Source organism: Dryobates pubescens, chromosome 15 (genome assembly GCF_014839835.1).
Source record: "Dryobates pubescens isolate bDryPub1 chromosome 15, bDryPub1.pri, whole genome shotgun sequence".
Taxonomy (NCBI): Eukaryota; Metazoa; Chordata; class Aves; order Piciformes; family Picidae; genus Dryobates; species Dryobates pubescens.
The window spans coordinates 7,056,786-7,071,134 of record NC_071626.1 but is presented as its reverse complement, the minus strand read 5'-3'; positions in this window follow the sequence as shown (position 1 = coordinate 7,071,134).

Sequence of the window (14,349 nt, the reverse complement as noted above, 5' to 3'; positions counted from 1 at the left end):
AGGGTTTTGCAGAAGGAAAAATTTATGTCCATTTTTTGTTTATCTTCCAGAGCCATGGCATGATTGTGTATAAAAGCTAAATCCCACCCAATTTAGAAGGAGGGCTCTGACCTCTACCATGTGCTGACTTTACATGGCCAAAACAAGAGGGACTGCAGTAGAAACCGAGTGGCTCCAAGGACGTGTTGGATCCTTCCGGTGTTCTGCAGCCTTACCATATAATCAGCGAGGTATATTTGGTATCTTCTCCCTGTTGTGATGGCAGCTGGCAGCAGCAGGGGTGTTTATTATGCAGTGCCTTCTTTTCAGTGAGCTTCTGTGTTCTCCTGGGTGGGTGTGGAGTGAGCTTGTCAGCGTGCTCACTCTGCACATGATGCTACTAGTTGCCTTCCGGAGATTTTGCAGCCATTGAGTGATCTGAAAGATGGCACAGGGAAAAATGGCAGCCTCTTACACAGCCTCCTTCCTGTTGTGTGCTGGGGGGGAGATCTGCTGACCTCAGGACTTCCTTTATACTCATTTCACACTACTCCTGGCTACACCAAATCCACAGAAGAGCAAGGAAAGGATTGTGTCTCCTGTCTTGATTCGTAGCATTCTGTAGCAGCAATTGGAACGCCTTGGCTGGCAAATGCTGCATCCACCAAGCTCTTCTGGGTTTTGCTTCCTGTTGGTTGTGATTGTTGGGCAGACATGGCCATTGAGAAAACATTTTCAAGTGTCTTATGTGTCTTCCAAGTGATACAATTCTGTTAAAAGCTGGTTGCAAGAATGCTTTCAGCCAGCATAGTCTCCACCTCCAGTATGACACTGGACCCTCTCTCCTATCCTGCGAGTGGGGGATGCAATTGGGCTAGAGATGCTGTTGTGTAGAGGCCTTGGAGCAAGAGGCTGTCTTCTGCCTTGCCCTAGCTGTCCAGCCTGTGATGCTAGGAGGGCAGGTGGAATGGGAGATCAGTGCTGCGTGAAAGACCCGATCACACTTCTGAGGCGTGAGAGAGCAGTGGAAGGGAACTGGGAACAAACTGACCAGGGAGTCAAGCCAGAAGCTGGCAGTTGCAAAAGCATAATGTAGGACCTCTGGAAAGGGGAGGAGGCTGGCTTGGGAGGTAGCTAGGTGGAGTATAGAGGAAAGGTACTGGCAGCATTCCAGATGTGGCAAGAGGTGAGTTCGTGTACCTTACCCCTTCGGTGCTCGATCACAAGCTGATGGTCAAACTGGCTCTTCGATGCTTTAGTGCTGAAATGTGCTTCCAGCTGGCAAAAGCAGGCTCAGCACTCCACCCCCAGCTGACCCCTAGAGCAGCCAACCTTTGAGCCACATCCCTGGGTGTACTCCATGGTGGCAGTTTGGTGGCAATAGGTGATGCAGTGCACTGCCCTGCTCCAGACTTCGTGCTGAGGGTGTGCCTTGTGCTGCAGTGCTTCCCAACCCACTTAAGCTTGAGCAGGTTGCCTGTGGCTTGCAAAGGGCAAATGTTTCAGCCAGCTTCAATCTTTGTCACCAGTCAGCCTACTGGCTGCTTACTTGCTCCTAAGGCTTTGTATGCTGTCTATAAATGAAAAACCCATAGTTTGAGAAGTAGCTTCCTCCATTCTAGGTTTACATACTGCCTCAATCCAGCAAGCAGCAGGTGTTCCAGTGTACTGCTCCTGCTTGGGATGCTGCTGCAGCCCAGGAAAAGGTGCCCCTTCCACATCCTTCTCATCCTGAAGCTACAAGACTGTAGGCTTACTTCTGGATACAAGTTTAGGGGCTGGCTGGTGCATCAGAATCTCTGAGATCAGGGTCACTAGCAGAGCTGAGAGCACAAGACTAACAAATGGCTTCACCACAAGGAGATCTCCCAACTCTTCACACTGCCAAGGCCTCCTGAGTGTGCCACCGCTGGAGGGGGGTGAGGGCAGAAAGCCAACCTCCATCAGAGCCTAGGCAGGGGTGCTGATGCCTGGGAGAGGAGGGCTCTGTAGTGCTCAAGAGGGTGTCCAAGGCACCATCCTGTGTCCTCAGGCTGGGGCAGTGCCTGGGCAGCAGATGGCTGGCAGGGGCCCACATCTCAGCAGTGCTGCTGGAGGCTTTGGCTGATTGCAGCCCCTTCGTTTCTGAAGGAAAATCTGCTTGTGTTTATGCTGCTCCTGAGCTCCGGAGTTCAACATAACCATGGGCCTGGTGAGAGGTGGTGGCTGCAGCAGCTGGGGACCACCCCTCCTGTCCATGCAGCCATGACACAGCTGTGTGTTTGCTCATGCCGCTCAGGCAAGAGCACATCACCCCTCTGGCTTAGCATCACTGTACCTTGAAGCCTCCTGTGTGCCACAGACAGGGCCGCTCGGGGCTGAAAGGAGGCGTTTGAAACTCTGCCCTTCTCTCCTCACCTACTCCAGGCCTCAGCACCCACAGCCGGCTGGATGCCTCGCAAGCGGGGTGCCGACACTCGGCGTGGCCTACCTTGGCTCCGGCGGAAGGCAGGGGGAAGGCCGGCACAGGCAGCACAGCCCCGCGGACGAGCCGGGCCGCTGCCTGCGCAGCCCCGGCGCGGTTTTCGTCCGCCCGGCGGCAGCCGCCGGCCCGGCCGCCGCCGCCTCTTTCGGGGGATGCGCCTTCCAGAGGACGCCGCCAGGTGGCGCTGCGGAAGCGTGCACCGCCCCGCCCCGGCCGGGCCCGCTGCCTCCGCTCCGCACCCGGCGCCGGGGCGGACAAGCCGGGCCGCAGGACGCCGCTTCGGCGATAGGCACGGCTGCCATCCGATCCCTGCAGCTCGACAGCAAAGCAGACATCCTCTGCGTTGATGGGGCCAGAAGCGGGGCAGGGATCAGGACTCGGTCCGAGGGGGTTGAGTGGGACACAGCCGTGGCCTGCGAGTCACCGGAGAGAGATCCGGGAGGGAGGAGGCTTAGCCGTCCTGCTGAGGAGCGTGCTGTCCTCTGGTGGATCTCTGCAGCCTCCCGGCTGACCCCACCGCAGCCCTCGCCAAGGCTCCCGCTCCAGGACAGCTTAGCCTGGGGCTCTGCCCAGATACCTTTGGCACTTGGGCTTGGAGCTGGCAAAAATAGCTGGCGTGGCAGTCACGGGGCTGAGTATCTTGTCACGGCAATGTGGTGCTGCGGGCTCCGTGCCACGCAGAAACACAGGCCTGGGGCTTTTGACTCCTGCCCTTCTGACCACACACCATAGTGTAATGCCCAAATCAGGACACGTAGAGACCGCACATAGGGAATGTCCTGACCGCTTGGGCCCCGGAGCACCCCCTCAGCTCCCCTGGTAAAGCTGCACGGAAACCGAAAGAGACAAACACAGCAGAGGGAGCAAGCAGGAGAGAGCGAAGGTGTCTCCAGTGTCCCCGAGCTCCTGCAAGAGGGAAAATGCAGCTAAGGAGTCCCAGAAGGGCACTGCCTCTCACAGTGAACCACAGCTGAAGCTCCCTGGTTGCTCACCGAGCCCAAGGGAAATGCCTTTCTGGCCCAAGAGCTGGCTTTGTCTTAAGCCTGTGAGCAAGTCAAAGCAACCCACCCAAAGCATGACTAAGAGCAGCAGCAGCAGTGGCCCCGCTCCTCCTCTCTGCTTCATTCCAACCCTGTGGCTAGCCCTGACCAGGGAGGGTCACAGAGATGAAGTACCTGAAAGAATTTCCTAAAAACCCAGAAAGAAAAGAGGTGACCTCTTGCTTGCCTCTGCAAAGACCTGGGAGCACCCCCAAAAGCAGAAGAATAATAACATGCAACCTAAAGAGGATGCAACACACTGAGGTTTCATCTCTGTACCAATCCTGCTGGAGACCAGCTCGGGGACATGACTGCAAGCTTTATTTCAGACATGTATGGCTCATTCTGGGCTCCCTTCTCTCCTGCCATGCAGTGACTACCAGCTGGCTGGATCTCTTACCAAATTAGGCTTCTTCTGCCCACCTTCCAGCCTGACAGGCTGTCGCAGAAGTTTATACCTTGTCTGGCTAGGAACTTCTTTCTCATTTTTAGTCTAAATATATTTGTGATCCAGATGAGCTTTTAGAAGCACAAATTAGACTTTTGCCCTAGCACATATTTATGGTGCATTGATCCTGTCCTCCCCTCAGCCTCTCCTGGTTTTAAAGAGCTGCACTCTCACAATGGCCTCTCACAGGCCTGCTCTGTACCTGCTGCAGGAGGGATGTCTAGAGGAGCATCCACAATGCCTGGAGAAGTGGTAGCTCATACTTGTTCTCTCCAGACAATTCATTGGTGGGCATATCCTTGAACTGACTCTTTTTATTCAGAGACAAAGTGGCAGCGTGTGGGCAATGTCCACGCACTGCTTGTCTTCTTCCATCCCTCCAGCTTGAGGGGCTCCTGTCTTACAGCTTTCTGGGGCAAAACACTGCTGGTTCTGACACCTCTCCTTTCCCTGTGACTGATGCTGCCTCTCTTTTAGCCACTTCCTCCCCTGCCTTGCTTGTCCCTTGCTGGTCAGCAGCGTTCAGTGGGAGATGACACACTGTGGAGTCCCCTGCTCCGGTCTGTCTTTTGCCCTTGTTGTGAGGGGCAGGGCGGTGCTGGGTATCAGGTTTCTGCAGAAGAAGGTAGGGTTCTTTTACCCCCTCGAGAGCCCTTCCGCTTTGCTCGGAGGGATTGTGATAACCCTGCGGCTCAAAGAGGAGGGAATGACCTTTCTAAAGTTACAGGGAGAGGCGAGGGGGAGGAGAAAGGGCACTGCAGGTCCTGCCGGCAAGCAGGGCCATCAGAGGTGAAGGAGAGGATGTCAAGGGCCTGTCGATGGGCAAGGAGAGCTGGGATAGTGTGTGTACCACGCTGAGGTGCTGCATGTGCCTCTGGGGCAGTATGAAGCTGTGCTCAGGACCAGTTCAGCAGAGCCCAGCAGTACTGGTTGCCTCCTTGGCCTGCACATCCACACAGCCTGGCTGGGGCTGTGGGGAAGAGCTGGAGAAGGAGGGAGGGAGGGAGGGAGGGGATTCTAAAATAGTTCTCATCTCATTTTTGCAGCTGTCATTCATGGGTGGTGCGTAAGTGAGCCCGAGGCCTCCCAGCTCCCTACACACTGTGCCTTACATAATGGGAGACACGTGGGCACCGCTCCAGGCCGGGAACAGGCAGGGACGTGACATTTATGCTGCTCTGCCAGAGCCGATGAGCAGCTCCCCGGAGCCCAGGCTCTGGAAACAGCCTCTGGGCTGCGGCTCGCGTGGCTGGCGGGGACAGCCCAGCTGCAGCCATGGGCTGGGGAGGAGGTGAGGGAGCAGGCCGAAGGCAAAGGCTGTCCTCTTGGTGCGGACAGAAATGGGGCAGGAGCTGCCAAGCTGCTGTGGTGCTGCTGGGGCAAACAGCTGTGGGAAAGGATGAGAGGCTGTGGAGAGGGCTGGGGGAAATGCCATGGTAAGCCCTTAGAAGTTACTGTTCACCAGAGGGGAAGAGGTGGCTGTAGGTGGTGAAGGAGGGGTGCAGAGATGCCACTGGAAAGTGGAGGAGGACAGAGGTTCTAATCGTATTTGGGAGGATTAGAAACTGGGAAGGGAAGAGCAGGAGGTGTGGGAAGACAGGTCTGAGAGAAGAGGGAAGGGACAGGCAGTGCATGGAGGGACAGTGCTGAAGGACCTTGTGTGAGGAAGAGGAGGCTGAGGGTCTGAGTGTATGATGAGAATTTTGAGAGGGAGGCAGGTGAGAAGGGCAGTGCTGGAACCGGTGGGGGCTGGGGTAACAGAGGGCAACTCAAGTGCCTGAGGAAAAGGCGAAGCTTCATCTGAGCCATCAGGGCTGCCTGGCAAACAAAGCTCTGCCTCCCCGGTGCTACCGGCCAAACACCGCAGAGGGCAAAAGAGCACTCCACGCTGTGCTCGGGCACTGCTCCCGCACGCTTTGCATCACCTGGTGGAGCCTCTCTGAGCTCCAAAACCTGCTGACTCGGAGACATTCCAGGTGCAAGAGGCTGCACATGTGGCAACAGGTCAGGAGGACAGAGCTGGGCAGAGGTGGGGAGGCTGCCACTTTGTACCTGCGAGCCTCAGCCTCCCAGCCTATCTCATCTAGAAACATTTCCACCCCTCCCACCTTCTGGCCAGGAACTCAGCCATATGTCTGCTCACTGTAGGATTCTCTCTTCTTCCAAAGATCACTGGCTTTCATGCTTTATATGCCAGCAGCCAGACTGCCTTGGGTAAGGCATGAGTCATGGTGGTGTGGTTATTTAAAGTGTGTCTTCTGAGCGCCCGCCACGTGCCTGTGCTGCGCAGGCTGGGAAGGAAAGCACAGTCAGAACCCAGAGTTTGCAGGCAGAGGGTTGGCTACTGAAAGAAAGGCTGAGACCTATTCAGTTTCTCTTGGAGAAAAGGCAAATCTTGGCATCTCTCAGCAGCTTCCCCCCACCCCACCCTCAGTGGGGAGAACAATGCAGCTCATCCCAGTCCCAAACAATGCCAAGCTATTTCCATAACCACAAACCAACCATGCTTCACTGTGTTGGCACCTGGGGGTTTGGCAAGCCTGGGGCTGGCTTGGCAGCCATGCAGCCACCTGCTGCAAAGGAGGCATGACCTGGAGGCACTGGGATGGTGCTGGGATGATGCTTGGGTTCTCCTGGTGCTGGAGCTGGTGTCCAACCCTGAAACTTCATACAGCTGTAGACTTCCAACAAACGTTGGGGAGATGAATGTCAGACAGTTAATATTTATAGCATATTCTAATTACTATGTGAGAATGCTTTCCATTAGGACTGACATTCCCAGGGCAATGAGTAAGTCCTAGTCTGTCCTCCCTGGCTCTGCATCACTCAGCCCGACCTGCTGCGAAGCCGCTGACCTCTGCATGAGACCAGGCTCAGGGAAACTCATTCTCCCCCCTGCACCCTGCTGGCACTGACTGAAGGGCTGGGCACACACTGTGCTTAGGACGAGCCACCTCATCCTGCCCCACGGAGGAGAGGTAGTGACAGCCACTGGCCCTTCACCTCGTGCCCTGGCGAGAGGTTGGAGGGATTGCTGCTGGCCGAGCTGAGGCAAGACCAAGCGTTTCTAGTGTGTGGAAAGGAGGCGTTACTGGTGAGCCTGGTGTTTGCATTGGAGTCAGTGGTGAGGAGCTGAAAGAGCAGAGCTTTGCAGGGGGACCATGTGCAGGCCAGCTAGACAGATCTCAGCTGCATTGCCTCCTATGGAGGCTCTGAGCACCCTGATCTGGTGTGAGGTGTCCCTGCCCATGGCAGGTGGGTTGGAACTAGCTGATTCCTGAGGTCCCTTCCAACCCTGACAATTCTATGGTTCCGTGTTTTCCAACCCTTCTCCAGAGGCTGGCTGCTCCTGCTGCCTCTTGTGCAGGCTTGACCCTGCGTTAACCTCTCAGAGAGGATCTTTTCATAGGGGTTGCAATGCCTCCTGGAGCCCAAACAGGATCACTTTTCACCCCTGTAGCGTGTCATTTAGCTCTAAAATGTCACAAAAGGTATCAGGGAAGATATTTTTGCTAATTGCTCATTAAGCATTTCCAGAAAAGCCACAGCCATTGCTTCCAAGATGGCAACAGCAGGGCAGAAATGTGCCAGGTATGGGACCTGTCCTTTCCAAGCCCAATTCCTTCCACCCTCCTTTTTTCTAGCCTGTTAGAGGGCTGCTGTCTTTTATCTCTCCCTTTGTAACCTCCTTGATCTTCCCCTCTTTCCATATTATTTGCTTTCTGTGCTTAATTCTTCTCTTGACTAGACTTTGATCTTCACATTTTTTTTCTCTGTTCTCTTCCTTGTCCTTTTGCCTCTCCCTGCACTGCCTCATCTCTCTCCCCCTTCATTCACCAGTCAGTGGTGGCCACTAGCCAAAGCAGTGCTGGAGCTGTCAATAAAAGAGCCCTCCAACTCCCACAAACCAGATTACAGCCCCAAACACCATTTCTACCCTGAGACTGTGGGCTCCAAGCCATCTGTGGCTCGAACCTCTCTCAGCTAAGCCCTCTTCCTCCCCATCTCCACTACACCAGACCCCTGCTACTTGTTGGTACAGCTGTAAAAACAGGGACTGACACAGCAGGGGAGAGATCCTTGCTGCTGAAACACGTGTTTCATGCACCAGCTCTCCAGTTAATCTACATCAGGCCACACAGGCTGATGTTTATTGCCTGTCTTCCCTCTGCTGCCTGAAGTGCACATGTTGCAGGGCCCTGCACACTTTGGAACCATCAGTGCAGTGATGGGACACACTCAGGGGTTGTGTGGTCTGACCCCTGAATAACCAGCACCAGGCTGTTCTCTTGTAGTTTCTTCACCATCTTCTCCATGAGAGGATATGGAGAGGGCTGAGAAGAGAGAGCAGCAGCTGCAAAATTGCACAGTGCATGAAGAAATATTTACATGAGGAATGGGAGAGCTTTGGGGCTTTGCTCCCCGTCCCTGAGAATGTTACCCTGACCTTGAGCAAGGCCACGCTGAGCTACCAGCCTGTTTGCAGGCTGAGACATCTTGGTCTTGCCAGCTATTAAGCCAGAAAAATAAAGAAAAGATGATTGCTGGAGATGGCAGCAAGCAAGTGGGAGCTGAGGCCGTGCTCTGGGGATGGCTTGGAGCCAATGCTCAGGCTGGGTGGTGGGTAGCCTGGAGCTGCTTTCAGGTGGGCTGATAACCTGATACCTTGACGGTGATGTCTGGTGAATTAAGTCCTGTGGGGGTATTTTTGTAATAGCAGAGCTGTGACTTGCAGCTTCCCAGCTAAACTGCACTTGAGTAATGCTCTCATGACTTGACTATCTCCCCAACATTTTAATTAGTCATCTCTGCCTTCCCTGCTGCCACACAGTATTAGCACAAAATTATTGTTATTAGTACAAAATGGCTGCCCTGACACCCACTGGCACACAGCTCAAGACAGGGATGTCTTTCAGCAGTCTTGAAGGTGGTTTTGGAGCCACTGTGGGGGGGGAAAGAAGGCATCAACTTAGTGGACACAGACCCAACACCAGACTTTTTGACCCCTTTTCTTCACAGCTCACTTAGGAGCTGACATTCACAGGGGATAATAGTCCTAACGAAGTCAACTCTCATATTGAGCACAACAGAAGCAGAAGCAGGCCCTGGGGAAAAGAACAGCAACGACCAGAGCTTGGGATGGGAAAGATTCAGGGACTTCATCTATCCTGATAGAACACTGGAACAGGCTGCCCAGAAAGGTTGTGGGGTCTCCTCCTCTGGAGACATTCAAAACCCAGCTGGATGCGTTCCTGTGGGGCCTCCTCTAGGCGATCCTGCTTCGGCAGGGGGGGTGGACTGGGTAATCTCTGGAGGTCCCTTCCCACCCCTAACATTCTGTGATTCCTCTGTGCATGTAAGCGAGGGAGCTGCATCTGTAGTCCTGCATTACACAGAGCACTGCAGGAGCAGTTTGTACTTGTGGATGACACAGTGTGGTGATGGCAAAAAACCTGCCTCCCTTTTGGCTTGGGCAATTATCCCATGCTCAATGTTTCCATTAGTAAATGAGCTGAATGACGACATCAGGTAGCTCCACATAATCCTGTTTGCCTCCAAAGAACATACAAACTCCTGCAGGCACAGCAGGAGCCAATCTGCATCCACAGCTTCTTTGGTTATAGCTCTAAGCCTCTTTTCAACCAGTTCTTCAGCCTGCTTTGGAAAAACCTCCTCCAGCTCTGCCTGTGTGTCAGGCTGCACATTCTTCTCCCCGCTGCCCATACACCTCTCATTTCCCTTGACACTCTTCAGGCTTTGCTCTCCTCCCTCCCAGCTTCCCTCCACAGCTTTGCTTTGGGGTTAATAGTTCCCAGGTGCCTCAGGCCATTGTGGTAGCCATGAAGTGCAGGGATTTGGTGAGCCAGACCCATCTTTCATCAGACAATGACACTGATGTCCCTCTAGTACCATATTGCATCAATGTGCATGTGTGTCAATGCCCCATTGCTGCCTTGCTTCTGATTAAACACCTCTGAGGCTTAATGAGTTTTCCTCATGCTCTAAGCCAGTGGTCATGGGTGTGGTCACTGCAGTAATCCCAAGAAAATTCTGGACATCCAGGGAGGAGTGGCAGAGCCAAATGCAGCTGAGACATCCTTCAGAAGCTGAAGGGTATTTGGGAGACTCTCACAAAGCAAGAACTTGCAAAACCCATTGTCCCAGCTGGTCAGCAGAGACTGGCCTCAACAAGCTGTTCAGAACAAGCTCCCCTCATCTCCAGCCACGCTTATGCAATCCTCACATCTGCCACCTGCTCTGTCATTAGCTCTTGGTCCAGAGCCAAGGACATGGCAACACCTGAACTACTAATTGGACTATTGCAGGAGTGCTAACAGAGCTGGGGCTCCTCTGCCAGACAAACCAACTGGTCCAAGATGCACCAGCACGCAGCCAGTGCCCTCACTGTGCTTGGAGCCCCTTGCACTACAGTGGCAGTGATGGGGTCTCACAGCTGTGTGCCATCCAGCTGCTTTTGCAAATGCAAAATGGAGGGCAGATGGTGCCAGGCAGGAAGGGCATGTGTGGGAAGAGAAGACGACCAGGAGGAACTGTGGAGGGAGAAAAAAGAATCAGCCCAGGTGAATGGCCCAGGAAAAATGGGTGCAGCTGGAGGCAAAGGCACTACAGAGGGAGATATGCCTGATCATTGGTGGTAGAACTCTCCCTTGCACCCTGTTGGTGGCTGCTATTTGCTCCCAGCATCGGGCCACAGCATTTAAGGAAGATAATCCATTTGAGTAAGGAAGACAGAGAGGCAAGGGAGAGGAGAAGACTGGGGCTCTAGGGAAGAGTGCTTCCCAAGTTCCCAAGGTGGATGAGTTCTCACCAGGGAATACCAGCACCCATGGTGGCATTAGCTGGTCTCAGTCAGAGAGCAGAGAAACATTTTCACACTCTTGGGGTCTTCCTATAGCCTGTAACAGCAAACAGTACAGAGACATCGTTGCATCTGTTCACCTTCCCTTCTAGCCTGCTTGCTGAGGAGCATCTGCAAGGAAGAGCAGACAGGCTCAGCATGAGCATTTAACTGCCTGAGCTCCATCCTGCTTTGCTTGGCAAGGTGTGAAGAGGTCAGCATCCACCCAGCACAAGCAAATGATTTGGCAGGGCAGGCTTCAGGCAGGAGTGAAGCCAGCTGTACCCCTGGGCAGGAGGCTTTTGAGTGGCTGTAAGGTGGAAGCCACGGCCCTGCAGCCTGGTTTGCTAGTGGCACAGACTGGAAAGCCAGCCACTGCCACCACAAGATGAGTAAGATCCTGCCAAGTGACAATTAACTCCAGAAGGAAATGTACCTCCCTCCAGGAGCAGCAGTTACTAATTCCCCAATCAATGTCTTCAGGTGAAGAAGAGGGCAACCAACAGCCTCACCAGGCATGGGAGAAGAAGAGCCCTCTGTGCATTCAGCTTGCAGGGCAGTGGCACAGCTGGTGATGAAGACCCTTCTGTGTCTGCAGCACTTGCTGGGAGAGAGGCCAAACTTAAAGGCAGTGAAGTAAATGGAGGAGCCCCCTAATTGTACCTTCCTCAGCAGAGCTCTGTCACAGAAAATGCTTGGGCAGGGTTTGGTTTTGTGAGTTCACAGCCAGCGCCCTGCACCCAGTTCTGTGGAGGTCACACTGGATAAAACCAGCCAAACACAGTGACCCTGCCTTTTACCTCCCAGGCTGCAGAAGCCAGGAGGCACCTTCAGCCATTTGCAGGGAGCTTTGCCACACCGCTGAGGTGACCTGGGCTCCTCCAGCAGGGTCCTGCGGTCTTGCTTTTGTGTTTTCCTCATGGTAATGGGCAGCTCCCAGCAGCTGTTGCAATCCTACATGGGCAGAGCAGCTCTGGGGAAGAGACTTGCACAACTTTGCAGGACACTCCAGGTATGTTAAAGACGTCCAGCCCTAACCGGTTCTGGACAATGAGGCTCTACTGGCCAGGCAAGGGAAGGGTCAGCACAGCAGTTACTAACACAGACCTCCACTTCCTAGTGATGCTTTGCAGATTACTGTTGTGGTCCTCAGACGACCTTGTTCAACCAGTTTATCCTGCTGTCCAGGAATGCTCAGTGACAGGGGGCAGAAACCAATCTGGTGCTGCTGGTAGACCCTCCAAGTCCCCACAGCAGCTCTTAGGAGTTGCTGTGAGCGTTCAGCTGAGCCAGCTTGTCTGACTCAGGCACCCCACAGTATCAAACACTGGGGCCAAGGTTGGATGGACTGAGGTCCTTTTGTAGAATTTTAAGGTGCAGATTTGGGAAGCCTGGAGGTTTGTCTTAAAAATATAAAGCAGGGAAATCTCCTCAGCTGTGATGTTGTCTGGGTGCTGGATATCTGTGTAACGAAGAGATGTGGTCAGTGGCTCCCTCCTACAATAAATGCCAATCTAATATGACTTTGGTGGAGTGGATGCTGTTTAGATGCTGGATTACTCTCTGCTTGCTATGGAGCTATCATAGTCCCCACTATCACCTCTGTAGGCATTAACTTTGGGAAGGTTTCTACTTCTCTTGGTCAAAGAATTTCCCAGAACAAGTTATTTCCATGGAGAAAAAAGAATGTGTTTCAGAGTGCTGTGGCTTTGGAGAAGAAAATAACTCCAAGATTAAAAAGCAAGCTCTGTGTCAGAATAAAATCATCTTTCTTAGCTGGCTTTGTATTGACCAGTTAGTCTCAATGGTGAAGTTTCTAGTCTGAAGGACCAAGTGAGGTCTTTCTTGCATGGTTTTCTACACTAGCTCTGTGCTGTGATTCACAATCTGGAATATGGAAAGTTTCTTTGCTTCTGTTTCCAAGAATCAGCAATTTGTGGTTCCCCATGCTGATGTGTTAGCACTTAGGCTGTAGGTTACAGTGTTCAGTGCCCTGTCCAACAGCCACTGCTTACACAGCAGGACTTCCCTCCTTGGCAGCACTAGACACCTTCAGCTCTGCCTCAGAGCACCACGGCCCACCTGCATCCTTGCCACATTTATTTTCTTGGAGCCTATTTATGTCTCATTTTGTTAAGCTCTTTCCCTTCCTTGCTGGATGACTGGTAATGGTGTGGCTGTGATGGATAAGGTGCTGTAAGGGGTTAACAGCCTCTGCTTACCTCTAACACAGAAAGAGAGGGAAAGTAACACAAAAACCTCTGGGTTGAGATAGAGTTCCCCCAACCTGTCTCTATCTTGTCCTGCACCATCTCTCTTCCCATTAGGAACAGCTCCCAGTGCTGATGGGGTCTGGGATGCTGGCCCTGGCACCCAGGGTCCCCAGGAGCTGCAGCCCCTCCCTGAGCTTCAGCATCCTGATGTCCAAGCTGGAGGCAATGCCAGCAGTATGATTCATGGGCATCCTGCAAGAGCTGGTTGTGTCCTCAGAAGGGAACCACCATGTCATGAGCAGCCCAGAGGGAGAGTCAGAGGATGATTGCACAAGAGTGTGACATGTGAGGAGCTGGGCATCGATGGATGGGTGACACTGGGCTGTGCTGCCCAGGAAGGTCTGTGCTACCCATGAAGGTCTGTGCAGCTGCTGCCCAGGAACATGCACTGTTTCACTGGGTGGTGAAAGAAGAGAGGAGCTCCAGCCTCCCTTGCCTCCCTCCAATGTTTGCACCTGTGTGTGAACACCTCAGATGTCCCCGAGGTGCTGTCCTCCTTCCCTCTACTCCCTGGTCCTTCTCTGACTTGTGATCATGGTCTTCCAGACACCTTTGCCGATCCTTTCCCCTGTGTTCTCTGCCATGCTGCCATTCTGTCCCCTCAAGGATGTAAATCCCTGGCAGACAAGGTCTCTTTGCCCCTCACCCACTGCCCCCTATGTCCATATGGGCCCCTCACTTGCCCCATGCATGGTGCAAGTGCCGCTGCAGCAGCAGCGGGCACAGGCTCTGCAGTCAATGCCTGTGCACCCTGCCAGGTGCTGTACAGGGGTGCTGGGCATGGGACAAGAGGCAACTTCCATAGATGTTGGAAAAGTGCCGAGGCCTGCTGAGACGTCACTCAGGCCTCTGCAGGCCGCCAGAGCAGCAGGTGTTGGCACTGAACCTGAGTGCAGGAAGCTGAGGAGATGCAGGAGCACCTCCTGTTGCTGGGGGAAGCTGGACTCGGCCCTTGCACCAATTTGCTGAGCTGCACAGGCAAAGCCAGGCCTGTCGAAGAAGCGCGTCCTGATGCCGTGACATCGCTCCTTGCCCTCTCCATGCATCACCTTGTGCAGTTCCTTTTTGGTTCTTTTTCCTAGTGAAAGCCCCAGATGCACCTTCTGCAAGCAGTTTCTGGCTGATTCACTGAAAGGAAAACTTTGTCCTTGGTAGAAACACCCTGCTGAGTGGGAGGGATGCACTCCCTCCCAGGGATCTGCTTCCTTCAGCAGGCAGGCTGCGCCAACAGCACGCAGGCTGAGCAAGGCCAACAAAAATAAGCAAAAGAACTCCTCAGCTAGGTC